At 35.8% G+C, this 13377-nt stretch overlaps 1 protein-coding gene across 4 annotated transcripts in view; it reads left to right on the forward strand.

The window, feature by feature from the left end:
* Nucleotides 1–13377, forward strand: part of LOC6639251 (protein bric-a-brac 1) — an 87449-nt gene that overhangs the window by 24551 nt on the left and 49521 nt on the right. The gene's annotated exons all lie outside the window — the stretch shown is intronic.

The raw sequence follows: 13377 nt of genomic DNA on the forward strand, positions 1-13377 counted from the left end.
TGAAAGAGAAGGAAACAAAACAATTGTAAAAATATCTCAACGCATATGAAATACGTAAGAAATCAGTTTTTATACCCCATACGAATATAATTAATGATTTCTGAAAAGTAAATAAAACTTTAGCTAACAATTTAATCAGCTATAATTCATTTCAGTAGTAATGAAATATCCTTTGATTGTTTTTGGTTTGCAAAATATATGTATCTGTTCTTGTGACAATTCGTGCCAATATTTCAATTTTACTTGTACAATAAAACTTATTCCAGTTGAATATATGTATATAAAACTTTTTTCATTTGAAATTTTCATAGGAACCAATCTTACCCATATAGCGAATGATTCTTTCTTATTGTTTTAACAGATAAAGTCCATATAACTTAAAAGTGAGATAAACTTATATCTCTATTCAATAAATAATGTAAATTAAGTCTTTTTTTGTGTAGGATTAAGAAATGTTTTTTTGAATTCTCAAATAATAGTTTTAGTTATCTGAAAAAACTTAAAATATTTCTTCAAATGATTTACAATTGCCAATGGTCCTTCTCCAGTAAAGTATTTAAGTAAAATTAGAGAGAAAGAGGCAGAGAGCAATAATTCTAGGATGTGTTAGTTTCGAATTTATAAAATCGTTTCTAAAATTGTTTACTTTTATCAGGTTTTAATACAGAAAACGATGAATAATCCTTTATTTAGGAACTTTATTAAGATTAAAACTTATACATCAGTTTACTTATATATAGATAGATTTAAGGTTTTAAAATTTAAATACTAATTAAATAGTACTTAATACTATTTGTCTAAAGAGTCATTCGATATACTTTAAAAAACAATCTCTCTTAATCAGTGATAAGAAAGAAAGTGCTCAAATTAGTTAACCTAAACGAGACTAGAAACTATAAGTATCAAAATTTCAATTCCTTTAGTTCTTAACTATCTATTAGTTGAAGTGACTGCTAGATGGTTCAATAGAAAAGAAAAAAAAATGTAGAAATCCCCGAAAATTTTGTCAATTTGGCGCCAATGGCGCCGTAATGCTAGAAAAGTTTTTGTTTTCTTTCATTCTTTTGTGTTTTAATTTTTGGTAGTAAACATTAATTGCTTTGTTAGTGCTTATTTAATGTCTTAATTTGTCATGGTGGCTACTCCTTTTTAGTAGGAGTAATTAGCAGTAGGAAAAGAAAAAACAAAAACAAAAGCAAAACAACAAATTTAGTCATTTCTCATTAAAATGTTTTCAATATTCACACGCCACACACGTTTCACATTCTCTTACGCCTACATTTTGGCCTGTAGGAATCTAAGCATCTGCCCAATTGGCCACGCCCTTAATCAACTAAGTAAGCGATATAAAAAATACATATAAAAATAAAAAAAAAGGAAAAAAACAAAATGCCTCGTAAAAGTGCAAAATGCAGCCAGTTGCTGCTGACGTCGACTGAGTGGGGCAGCAGCAGCGACAATGCCAACGCCTGCAACATTGTTGTGAAATGTTGAGAAATGCGCAAAACTTGTGGTAAAATTGTAAAATGGCAAAATAGCAAATAACTACCACAATTAACTTGCTGTCCGTGGGGCGCCACAAACCGAAACCAACAAAACCGAAGAGCGAATCCTTCAATCTGACTGCCTTACTGCCGCCTGCCTGCTGCCTGCTTGTCAGTCAGTCAGTCGGTCTGTCTTGAGCAGCCTTCAGCCTGGCAGTTGCATGTGGTTAGGAAAGGGTAGATTCTTTTTATTGGTTGCCATTTCATTTTCATGTCGCATATCATTAGAATTAATCATTAAATTGTAATAATAATTCTGGTATAAATGTTGCCACAATGTTGCAATACAAACCAAAAACGAAAAATATGAAGAAGCAGCAGCAGCAGCAGCAGCAACAACAGAGGCGAAAAAAATGGGATTGCAAGAAATTATTTTACGATGTTGCCAGCAACATCTCTCATGCCGCATGCCTCATGCCGCATGCCTCCTGCTTGCCTGCCTGCAACTTTTTATGACCGCGTGCATTTTTACAGCTCCTGCTCCCAATCCCAGCCAGCTTTTTTATATTAAAAGTAATAAAAGTTAAAATGGCAAGCAAGAGCAAGTGTGTCAGACAGAGAGAATGCGAGGGGGCAGACTGCGAGTGCGACTGAGAGGGAGCACAATTTATGGTCTTAAAACTAATTTAACTTTTATAAAATTACCAAACACGCATAAACACAATTTTTATGCCGGACGCAGCAGCAGCAGCAGCAAAAGCGGCAACAGCGAATGCTGCAACTTCTCTTCTTCTGCTTCTTTTTCTACTACTTCTACTCTAGTTGCAACAAGCTGTTGCTGTTGTTGTAGTTGTTGCTGTTGTTGTTGTTGTTGTTGCTGGTGTTGCATTCTCTTCTGAGCAGTAGTAAACTGTTTGTTGTTCCTGGTGTTTGCCTGCCTTTTTGTTATTCATATAAATTTTATTTCATGCCATTTTGTTTTTGTGCAATTTTTTTTATGAGGCGCAAGTTTGTTGCTGATTTTTATGTGTAAGTGTGTGTGCGTTACTGTATGTGTGTGTGTGTGTGTGTGTCTTAGTTAGGGTGTTGCTAGAAAGCCAAACAAATTGGCCCACATAGTTGTAATGGGAAGCAGAGCTTAGTCTCAGTTTGCCTAATTGCCAGGCTTCTGGGAAAATATGTTCGTAAACCTCAACTTCAACTCTTCGGCAAAAATAACCCAAATATATCCATTGACTGATTTATGGATCATTTCCATTAACCAAGAAACAAGTTCAAAACTTTGTAAGCCAGCAATAGGTATAAACTTATCGAAGAGAAAAACCACAGAAGATTTCACTCCAAAAGACCGGAAATGAAATCAAAATCAAACATTTTAGATTCAACAACTTTAACCCCAAGAATTCCTATTTGGCTGTACAAAAATTCTAAAAGATTCTAAAACCATTTCAAAGTCTGAGCTTTAATTAAACATTATCACATCTACAGTTTAGTTTTTATAGAAAATCCTGAAAAAAAGTGTCATTCTTAAAAAATGTAAAATTAATGAAAATCTTTTCTAGAAATATAAATTTTTAGTTGACATCCAAGTGTTTCTTTTTATCAACTACTACAAATTTTTATAATTTAAAGTCGCTAAAATGTGTGTAAGAGGCAGAAGGAAATTTTATTGATCCAGTATCAAATCGTTATCAAAACGACGAAAGGGCTTTTGTTTTTTTGAATTTGGTATAGTTTTTTCACTATACTACATGGCATTTAAAAGTCGGCGTGATGCCTTAATAACTTGATTATTGTTAAAATTCCTAAACTTCAATTAAGAAATTTTGAAAAGAATGTGATCGAAAAATTTAAATTAAAATTTTACAGTGCATTTTACTACCCTAAACCTGCAACTAACAAAAAATAGTTATAATGTTAACACTTTAATTATGGCCGATCGCTAACATTAAGTGAATTGTGGGACTAAGAACTAACTACGTGGGAATCCGTTTGATGATTGATCCTCTCTAATTACAAGATCTTATATAAACCATAAATTAAGCTGTACAAACTACATATAAAATAATGTTATACCCTAGCAGGTGGTTTATCTATTAATCTGATTTGAATTATAAGAAATTCATATTATGTAATTTATTTTTTTTTTTTTTGATAAATGATTGCTTGTTGTTAATTAAGTATTGTCATTTTTCATCAACATCATGCCATAAATGCCATGAAAATTCCATCTCATGGATAGATAGAGATATTCGTATCTCGTACAGCATTTTGTTTTATTTTTGTTTTTGCTTTTGCAGATACATTTCGTAAACGGAAGCAATTAACATTTCCTTCACATAACACACAGAGCCACATGTAATTAAAATTATAATAAGATGCTTTGTCAATGATATAGAAAAGTAATACGAATACGCGATAATAATAACTACATGAAATGAATGTCTCTGTCTTTGACGCTGACTCTGACTCTGACTCTGAGTCTGAGTCTCGGTGTGAATGAATACATATTTGTGTATTTGTAAAATTCAGAGAAATACATTTATCGAACTAGAGCAAAAGACGACAAGACATACATATACATATATGTACATATGTATGACTGAATGTGGTGTGGACTTTTCGGGGCGGTGAATGGGGCGGTAGACACAAACAATTATTAGCGGCGATAAATTTCAATATCTTGACAGTCATACACGTACATAGAAATGGAAAAATAATAACAATAATAACTAAAAACTACTTGAAAGATACGTGGATGGTGAATAGTGGATGGAGGATGGCGGTTGGTTGGATGGATGGATGGATGGATAGATGGTTGCCTGGTTCGTTGGTTGGTTGGTTGGTTTGTTGGATGGATGCAACAGATATAAAACGAAAAAAAAGCTGTAATTAAATTCGTGTTGTTGTATTTAAACAAATAGACAGCAAGCAAGATATAGATATGTGTATGTACATACATCCATCAACTAAGTGCAGTGCACTTGGTTCCCATTTCTCCCCACTATTCATTTTTTTTCTCCAATACCCTGCAATCTATTTCGGGTATATTAAGATTGGTCTCTTTATTGTTGTGCTATCTATTCTCTTAGACCACTCTTAGAAAAGAGTTAGATCCTTAGCGATTATGGTAGCAATTGTAACAAAAAGAATATATATAAAATATATCATATATAGAGAGGAAACCTAACCCGAATTATTAAAGCTGATATATATATGTATAAACACAAATATTTGTTAATGATAGAACTAAAAAACTGAAACTTTACATTTTGATCTATAAAACAGAATATTTTGTTTTAAAATTCAGTATTATTCTCCGTTTATGTATATAAGTTAATTTCTTAATAAGATCTGCCAAAATGTATCAAGATATTGATACAGAAATGGTGTATTCAAAGATGGTTTATTCAAGATATTAATAAAGATATACCAATTCTAAAGATTATCGAGCAAACTGTAGTAATTTTTATTATTAATATTATAGGTATTCTACATCTCTCAGATATAAAGATATATAGTATACATAGATTGAATAGTAATAATGAATCGTAACTAAGAAATATAGAGAACATGTTGCACCTTTCTACAGGGTAACATATAGTCGAATTAACTTAAATGACTTTGTTTCTTTTTGTTTTGTGGCTATTTTGTTTTTGTATTTAATTTTATTTCCACTTGTAAGACAACAAACTAAAGTAGGCTAATTGTTTTTGTTGTAGAGGCAACCAAAAAGAAAGAGAAAGAGAGAGAAAGAATGGAATGGAATGATAGGGGGGTGGGCTGGTGGGATGGTGGGTGGGGGGGATAAGAAGAAAATGAAGAGCTGAAGAGGAAAAGCAGCATGTTCTTGCTCATTTATTTGCTTCATTTCTGTTTGCTGGCTTCATTATGGTTATTATTATTTGCTGTTGTTGTTGTGTTATTGTTGTTGTTGCTGCCTTCTTAGAAATAATGTACAACGAAAATTAATATTATGCAGCATGTTGCCGCGCTGCAAAAGATATAAAAGCGAGATACATTTGCCCGGGACCCGGGCCTGGGTCTGGGTCTGGCCTGGTCTGGCCTATCTATCTCTTCGGCTGGGAGCGGAGTTTACATTTGGCGTAATTAATGTTGGAAAATGCACACACACACACACACACATACACATACACATCGACTTATATAGTACTCAGTGAAATTGTTGTAATATCTAATTGAATTTTTCTTTTATCCGGTTCATTTCTATATACCATGAGACTTTATTTGTATGTATGTGTGTGTGTATGTTTGTTGAGTCATTAGAAACTATAAAATTTAATAAAAATCATAAGTGCCCGGGCGGCTTCAATTTTGATGTTCAGTTTCAACTGTTGCATCTCTCAATGTTCATGCAATTAAGTAAAACATAAAAGTAAATTACAAACAAAATGCGGAAGATGCAACAAAAAAAAAAAAACACCAGAAAAAAACCAAATCATATTACAAATCGGAGAATAAGAAAAGGATAGAGAGAGAGAGAGAGAGAGAGAGAGAGGGAGATGAATAAAGTTGAATATTTTCACTCTGTCAGCCGTTAGAAAATGATTTACAAATTATGGCAGCTGCCTTTTGATTTAGTGGGGAGTGGCATCGCCATCCCATGGTGTACCCCAGACGCAATTGCAGACGCAACTTTATTATTTTTAGATAAATATCTTTCGATTTTCATTTCCTAGTTTTGCCTCCTGCCTGCTTCACCCCCTTATCACTGCTGTTGCCACTGCCACTGCCATTGCCTCTGTCTCTGCCTTTACATCGTCCGCTAGCTGCCTCAATTATTTATTTACTTTACTTTTAATACATTTTTAATGCAGTTGCAGATGAGAAACCCTTTTTGGCATTTGCGCAACTCATCTGGCAGTCAATTTATATTCCGCTAGGCATTTTCACAGAAACAGAGATGGAAATTTTCGCAAATGCAGATGGAAATGGAGACCGAGATGGCGATGGAGACAGATGCATCATCAATTAAAAGATGTGTGTTTTGTGTGTTGGTGGTGTGTGTGTGTGTTTGTTTGTTGCCTTTTCCATTGCAAGTAATCATCTAAGACCAATGCCAAGTTTATGAATGAAAATTCATCAGAAAAAAAAACAATAGTAAACGAACTAAAATGCAAATTTTTTGGCAAAAAGGAAGAATTGTTCTCTTGTTCTATTTAAAACAATTTCAACTAAGCAATCATTGGTTAATTGGCAAGTGTAATGAGACGCTATTATTGTCTAATTGAATTCCAATCTTGTCACTGCTGACGACAATGAAATCAGTTGAAGTCATGAATCAGTTTGCTATCCAAGAAGAAGGGGAATTTTAGGTTTCTTCTTGATAAAAAACAGACTGATTGAAAGAAACCTGAAATAAGAATTGATAGAGGCCTTATCTCATATAATGATTTGACAGGATTTTTGCCATTCAAAATTCAGTTGCTAGGAACGTTTTGCAGTTGTTTGATATACATTTTAGCCATTTCCCCTTTTTTTTTGGTTTAACACTCGATTTGAGTTCGATATGTAACGATTATTTGCTCAATTGAATTGAATATGCAGCCTGTGAAAAATGCAACTAAACTAAAGTAAATTAGGCAATGGGCACATATTTGATTTACTTACTTACATTTAAAATGGCTTGACAACACGGCCAACTTCTCCCTCTTGATCCTCGTTTCTGCCCCCTTGCTGTCCTTTAGTCACTCAATTGCCTGCCTGGCCAATATGCCCATAAATGTCAAGCGACAAAAAAATTGGCTAAAAAATTGAACCAACAACAATTCAGAGTATTTGAAAAGTCCGTTTCGCGTGAAAGGGAGCGAAGAAGAGAGAGAGAGAGAGACGGAGAGAGATAGAGAGAGAGAGAAAAGAGGCAGAAATAGTGAGGCAATTTGTGGAAAGTGAGGAGAAATGGAGTCAGAATGTCGACAAGTTGAAACGTCGAAAGCAATTAAAAATGTAGAAAATTCAATCGGAAAAATCTAATTCGATTTCTATGCCGCGTTTGGCCGGGTCCGGCACAACGTTTGCTGGAATGTTCAGCTCACACACACACACACACACACACACACACGAAGAGAGGTACACACCGATTGACAAGCAATAACTGCCAATCCCCAAGCCCCAACCCCAAACCCAAACTCCATCTCCAACGCCCCACTTATCCCCTCTCGTCTCTCTCGTCTGTCTGCATTGGCTAAGACAAAATATGAATTCTGGCTACAGATTTTTTAGAAATAAACTAATGTCATTATATGCCAACGGAAGGCATATATCCTGGTAGTTACTTTCTATAAAGAAACAAAAAAAAAAAAAAACTCAGGAGGAAAAACTGCTAGACATTAGCTAAAGACAAAGTAAAAGTGACAATAATACAATTTTACATAAAGGGAAATGAGAATGAATAAGAGAGGAGAACAAAAAGAAAACGATGAAAAAAAAGTAGGAAAAGGTAGTAGGTAAAGCTCAGAAAGAACTATGTATGTTAAATTTGGACTATAGATTGTTGGAATGCTTTGTTGGTCTACTACAATTCCTGCTCCTGCTTTATGGCTACACTCTCGAATGCATTTCATTAACACGTTGGCCAAAAGGTGCGTGAAAGCCTTCAACAGCAATAGCCATAGCAATAGCAGCAGCAGCAGCACACTAGCAGGAGGAGCTACTCCTTCTGCTGCACCCAAACCCAATCGCCCGCAGGCCATGTGCTTTAACTTTACAAATGAATGCGTCTGGCCAGGGACCAAATAGGGTTAACGTAGAGGGAATGATGTGGACTTTCGGAGGCGAATGGTGCTGGCAAGACAAGCGGGGGGTGTTGTGGTGGGTGGAGAGCGATGGTCGGCCCCGTTGGTCAAAGGCACTAACAAAAAAGAGAAGGAACACCAAACAAAAAAAAAAAAAAAAAGAAAAAAAATGGTCTAAACATGGCGCCTGTTATTGGCAACTTCTGCTGTATCTGCAAGTGTCTGTTTGTGTGCGTAACTTTCCTCCCATATTCCTTTATCCCTCCACTCTTCATACCCACTTCTTTTGGGGGTCTCTCTCTGTGTGCATGTGTGTGTGTGTGTGTGTGTGTGTGTTATATGGCGATTATTTGAACATGTCCAACAGCCATTGCTGCTGCTGCATTGCTTTTGCTGCTGCTCTGTAACTCTCTTCTACTCTACTCCTTTTGCGAAAAGCCTCGAGTTGCATATGCAAGTGGGCCTTGCCACCTAATGCAAACAGACACACACACACACTCAGACGTACACCAACACACAGAGGGAGATTGCTGGTGTGAGGGAGTTTGGAGAAGTCGGCCCTAAACCATATCGAGAGCCGTGTGTCTGCTGCGGTCGCCGTTAGCAACGCGTCGGTGCTGCGTTTGCCTTTACTAAATACAGTCGAAACTACTGCTAATGAACCCCTTATGTGAGTGGTTAAGAAGATGATGGCTCAAGAGATGCTATTACACACAAAGTAGATCCTTCAACTTCAAGGGATCTTTCATGTGGGCACAAACTTCTATGGAACACAAGTCTTCTTCTAAGAATCTTGAAACTAGTTGATAACTTTTTTCATCGCATTTCTTTTTTGGAAACATATGAATATATATATATATATACATATATATATTAAGATTTTGCAAAATATTCTTAAGTCTGAATGAAAACTACTTACAATTATGAGCTATTCTACTAAATAGTCTAGTTCTAGTCACTCAAACAATTCACCAATTCATTCTCATCCTACACATTCTTCTGTTTGATTATTTTTTGTTTCTGTTTCATTCTTAGTTAATAACCACTGTACATATATTTTATAACGTACGTTACGAAAATGCATTTATCTCGGCCTATTGCCTGGACTAGGTATTGTTGGTAGAAAGGGGTAAGAGTGAGTGAGAGAGCTAGAACAAATGCGAGAGAGTGAGAGAAGCGGAATGAAGCTGACGGGGACGACGATGGAATTGTAGAGATGTGGCTCGTTTTTGGCAGGCGCGCAACGAAAAATTTCGGGGATTTCGACTAGCATAAAATGAGAGGAATGGGTGTAGACGCGAGGTTTGTATTAGAATTGGGATGAAGAGTGCTGGTGGCGGGGAGGGGGAATCGCCTAGGCTCAAGCCGCAAAACGCCCCTAGACTGCAATCGTCGTCGACAACGTCATCGTCGGATAGTCTGGAGTTTTATACATACAAAATAGTCTGGGTCCTGGATATGGGTTTGTGTTTTTTTTTTTGGTAGGGGCTTGGAGTATGGTCCAGCTCGGTCTAGTCCGGTCCGGATACAACAACAGCAGTTTTATATGCTTTGTAGTTGTGCATTGCGTATACGCAGAATACCCGCACTCACTCACACACACACACACAAACACACATTCCTATTCACACACAAATGCAACATATATCGAACGAAAATTACGCGCCCGAAAATTATTAAATTCTTTACCATTTGTTTCATTTCAGGTAAGTCAATCAGTTAGTTAGTCAGCCGGTTGTCATCGTCCCACGTCTGAATGTATGTACCTCACCCCTTTGTCACCCTCACCACGAACAACAGAAGTAAGTACCGACCATTTCTCCCATTAATAACCTTTAATTCAGACGTGCAAATTGCTATATATGACGAAGTCCTGCTGACGAAATGTGCAGGCAATTATGCAAGAAAAAAGAAGAAAAAAGCAGAAAAAGTAGACAAAAAAAGGAGAAAAGGAAAGAAAAACTGGTATAATAGTAGAAATACAGGGCCTTGGTGAAAATTAATGAAGAAAACGGCGCCAAACAACAGCTAGAACAACAATAATAACAAATCGTTGGCTCTGTTTAGTTTCAGGTCGATAGAAAATGCAATAAGACCTGCATATATACTATACATACATATATAAAAGGTGGAAGCCCTTCTCCCATTAACATACGTCTACTATACATATATAATATATATGTACATACATACATATACTTATATACATACATTGCACAATATGTAAATGAATTCAATGGAAACCACAGTCAACGAGCGGGCAAATGCAAAGAGCTAGAAGGGCTGGAAGGGCAAAAGCCCTATGTCCCCCTCCCCAAACCACCTTTCTAAGCGACCAACTACAAAAACTAAGTAATAACAAATTACAACAAGCGAACACAAAACGGAGAAACGAATGAAAGCTGGGAAGAGGTCGTTCAAAACGGTCTTGCATAAGCGCCAAGCTAAGCGATGTTTCAAATAATGATAGTCTTTGGATGTATCGCAATGTTGTGAATTTTAGTGCACAGTTCTGAAACAAACTGATCCTGTACTGAAAGTTCTCAAGTTCTCGTTAACGAAAATGTTTAATTCCTTCGAAAGGTGACCCAAACATAAGAAAGCCAAACTTAAGCTAAGATATCTTCACTTGAATGAAGCATTATTGTTCTTTTAAATTCTGTTTCTATAATTCATATCGAAAATTCAGATCTCAATTCTCTGTGAGATATAAATGGATGAAAATTCATAATCAAATGCAACATTTCTACTTGAACTTAGAATGCCGCACACTTTAACTCAATTTATTCTTACAACCCACCGTTCCCTTCTTTGTGGTCTGCCTTGCTGCCTCTTACCATCAATTACGCTACTCTCACAAAATGGGGCAAGTGCCACACACAAATACACATCAAAACACACACACACACACACACAAAGGGGAATAGAAAGAGGAACAAAATAAATTCATATCCGGTGCATGATGATTATGCACCAAAACTCTAAGAAATCTATATATAATTTCTACATTCGCAGCAAACTAATTACACGAAAAAACACAAAAGCAACAACAACAACAACAAAAACACACACTCACATAGAGAATGGAAAATATGGGAAAGGGTTGAAAAATGCAAATCATAAATAAGCCACATAAAGCATTTGGCTCAGTTGCAAAAGTTGACAGCAAGACAACCCCTAAACACAGCAGAAAAAATAAAAATAAAAAAAACCAAATTATGAATTTATATAATAACATAAAAACCGCCACCCAAGTGAGCTAAAAAGCCCTTTGCAACATTTATACCCACTCACACACACACACACACACTCTCATCCATGTATAGTAGAGTAAATAAAAAATATATATATTTCAACAATCAAATAATCTTTGAGGCACAGGCATAGTACATTGAAGAAGTAATACAGATGGCTGAGAGCAAGATACAGAGAAGCAAAGGAGAGGGAGAGCTGTCCTTTAAAATTTTACGCCTTGCCGAATTTTTTATACCCTCTTTAGAGGTTTTTCAATGAGACTTGCAAGGTGAGCAGTCATGGGGTGTTAAAAATACTAACAGTGAAACCAACAATGCAACACCTAATGAAGCTAACAAACTGACTCCCTTTAAGACTTCCTATCGAAGTCATAAGAATGGTCAATGAGACAATTAATGAATCTAATAATAAGACTATTAAAGAAAGTACCAATGACACAATTAAAATGTCTATGAATGGGTCTAGCAATGAGATTACCAATTAGTTAACAAATAAAACTTCCAGACCATTGAAACTGCCAATGGGTTAATCAATGAAGTTGTCAATGATTCTTCCCATTAAAGACTTAAGACTTATTTGGCCTACAAACTTCCAAGAGACATATGATTTTTGGCCCATTTTAACTAAAATTGCGAGAACTCACTAAAATTTGTAGAACGATTCTTCTCCTTATCGAAGGCATAGCATTATTTGAAAACAAGAAAATCAGTAAAAATATTTCGTGAATTTTTATTCAACTAATAACATTAAACCCAAATAAAGGTCGCATACAAGTTCGTTGATCCTTTCTAAACTTTGCGAACATCTGGACAAAACAAATATGCTCATTCATTTGCAAGGGTGTAAATGACAGTGGAAAGGGTGTTTTTGACACACACAAACACACGCGTACACATAGGTACCACTTATTATAATATTTAAATGTATTATCCATATTTTATCAAAAGCCAAGCAATTCGAACAGTTGCGCAATCAGTTTTTTTTTTGATCACATATGCGTATTAGAGTTTATTTTTTCAAAAGAAATATATATATAAATATTATTCTCGAAAAAGAATACCTATAATTCATAAGTAAAACTTTTACAAATATAATAATTCAACTATAAAACAAAAGGGAAACATGAAATATTTTACCCCGCATCTAAATTTGAACTTTCAGAAGAACTTCTTACACACATTGCAAGTGACTAACCTAGCCACCAAGACATCCCACCAGTCCACCCAATCATAAATTTTGTGAAATTTCAACGCAATTTCTTTGCAGTAAAACCGCAGCTCCGGCCAAGTTGCACTTGATAAAATCAATACGTAACGCAAGACGCTTCTGACGCCTCTGTCGCCTCTTGCCCATACCCCAATTCGCACATTTTCTCATTTCATCCTATCAATTTTTAAAAGAAAACAAAAAAAGGATATTGTATATATATTGTCCTTGGGTAGCAGCAACCCAAACCTTCATGCCTTCTTGTCTTCTTTTCTTTTGGTGTTTCACAAGTTGCATTTTTCCCCATTTTGATTTTGATTGCGTATGTATTTTCGCTGCACATTTTTCGGGGAAACAAAAATGCAGTCGAATGCACAGACTGCGTCCATGCCAGGCGCACAGCAATGTTAGCAAATGTCTGCAACATCTTTGTTGCACTCGCCACCAAGTCGTCCACCAAATGATGATGATGCCACCAGTAAGAGCTGTGGCAGCAACAGAAGCAGCAGCAGCAAGTCGAAGTCGCAAGTCTCACTACGAAGATGCTTCGCCAAAAGCATTGAAGAAAAAGCGCGCGCAAAATTCGCGTTAGTTTTTCCCTATATGTATGTGTGTGAGAGTAGTTTTTCTATACATACATACATATATGTTCAATATTGTTTGTATTGGTGTGGCGC

The sequence above is a fragment of the Drosophila willistoni genome (genome assembly GCF_018902025.1).
Source record: "Drosophila willistoni isolate 14030-0811.24 chromosome XR unlocalized genomic scaffold, UCI_dwil_1.1 Seg144, whole genome shotgun sequence".
Taxonomy (NCBI): domain Eukaryota; kingdom Metazoa; phylum Arthropoda; class Insecta; order Diptera; family Drosophilidae; genus Drosophila; species Drosophila willistoni.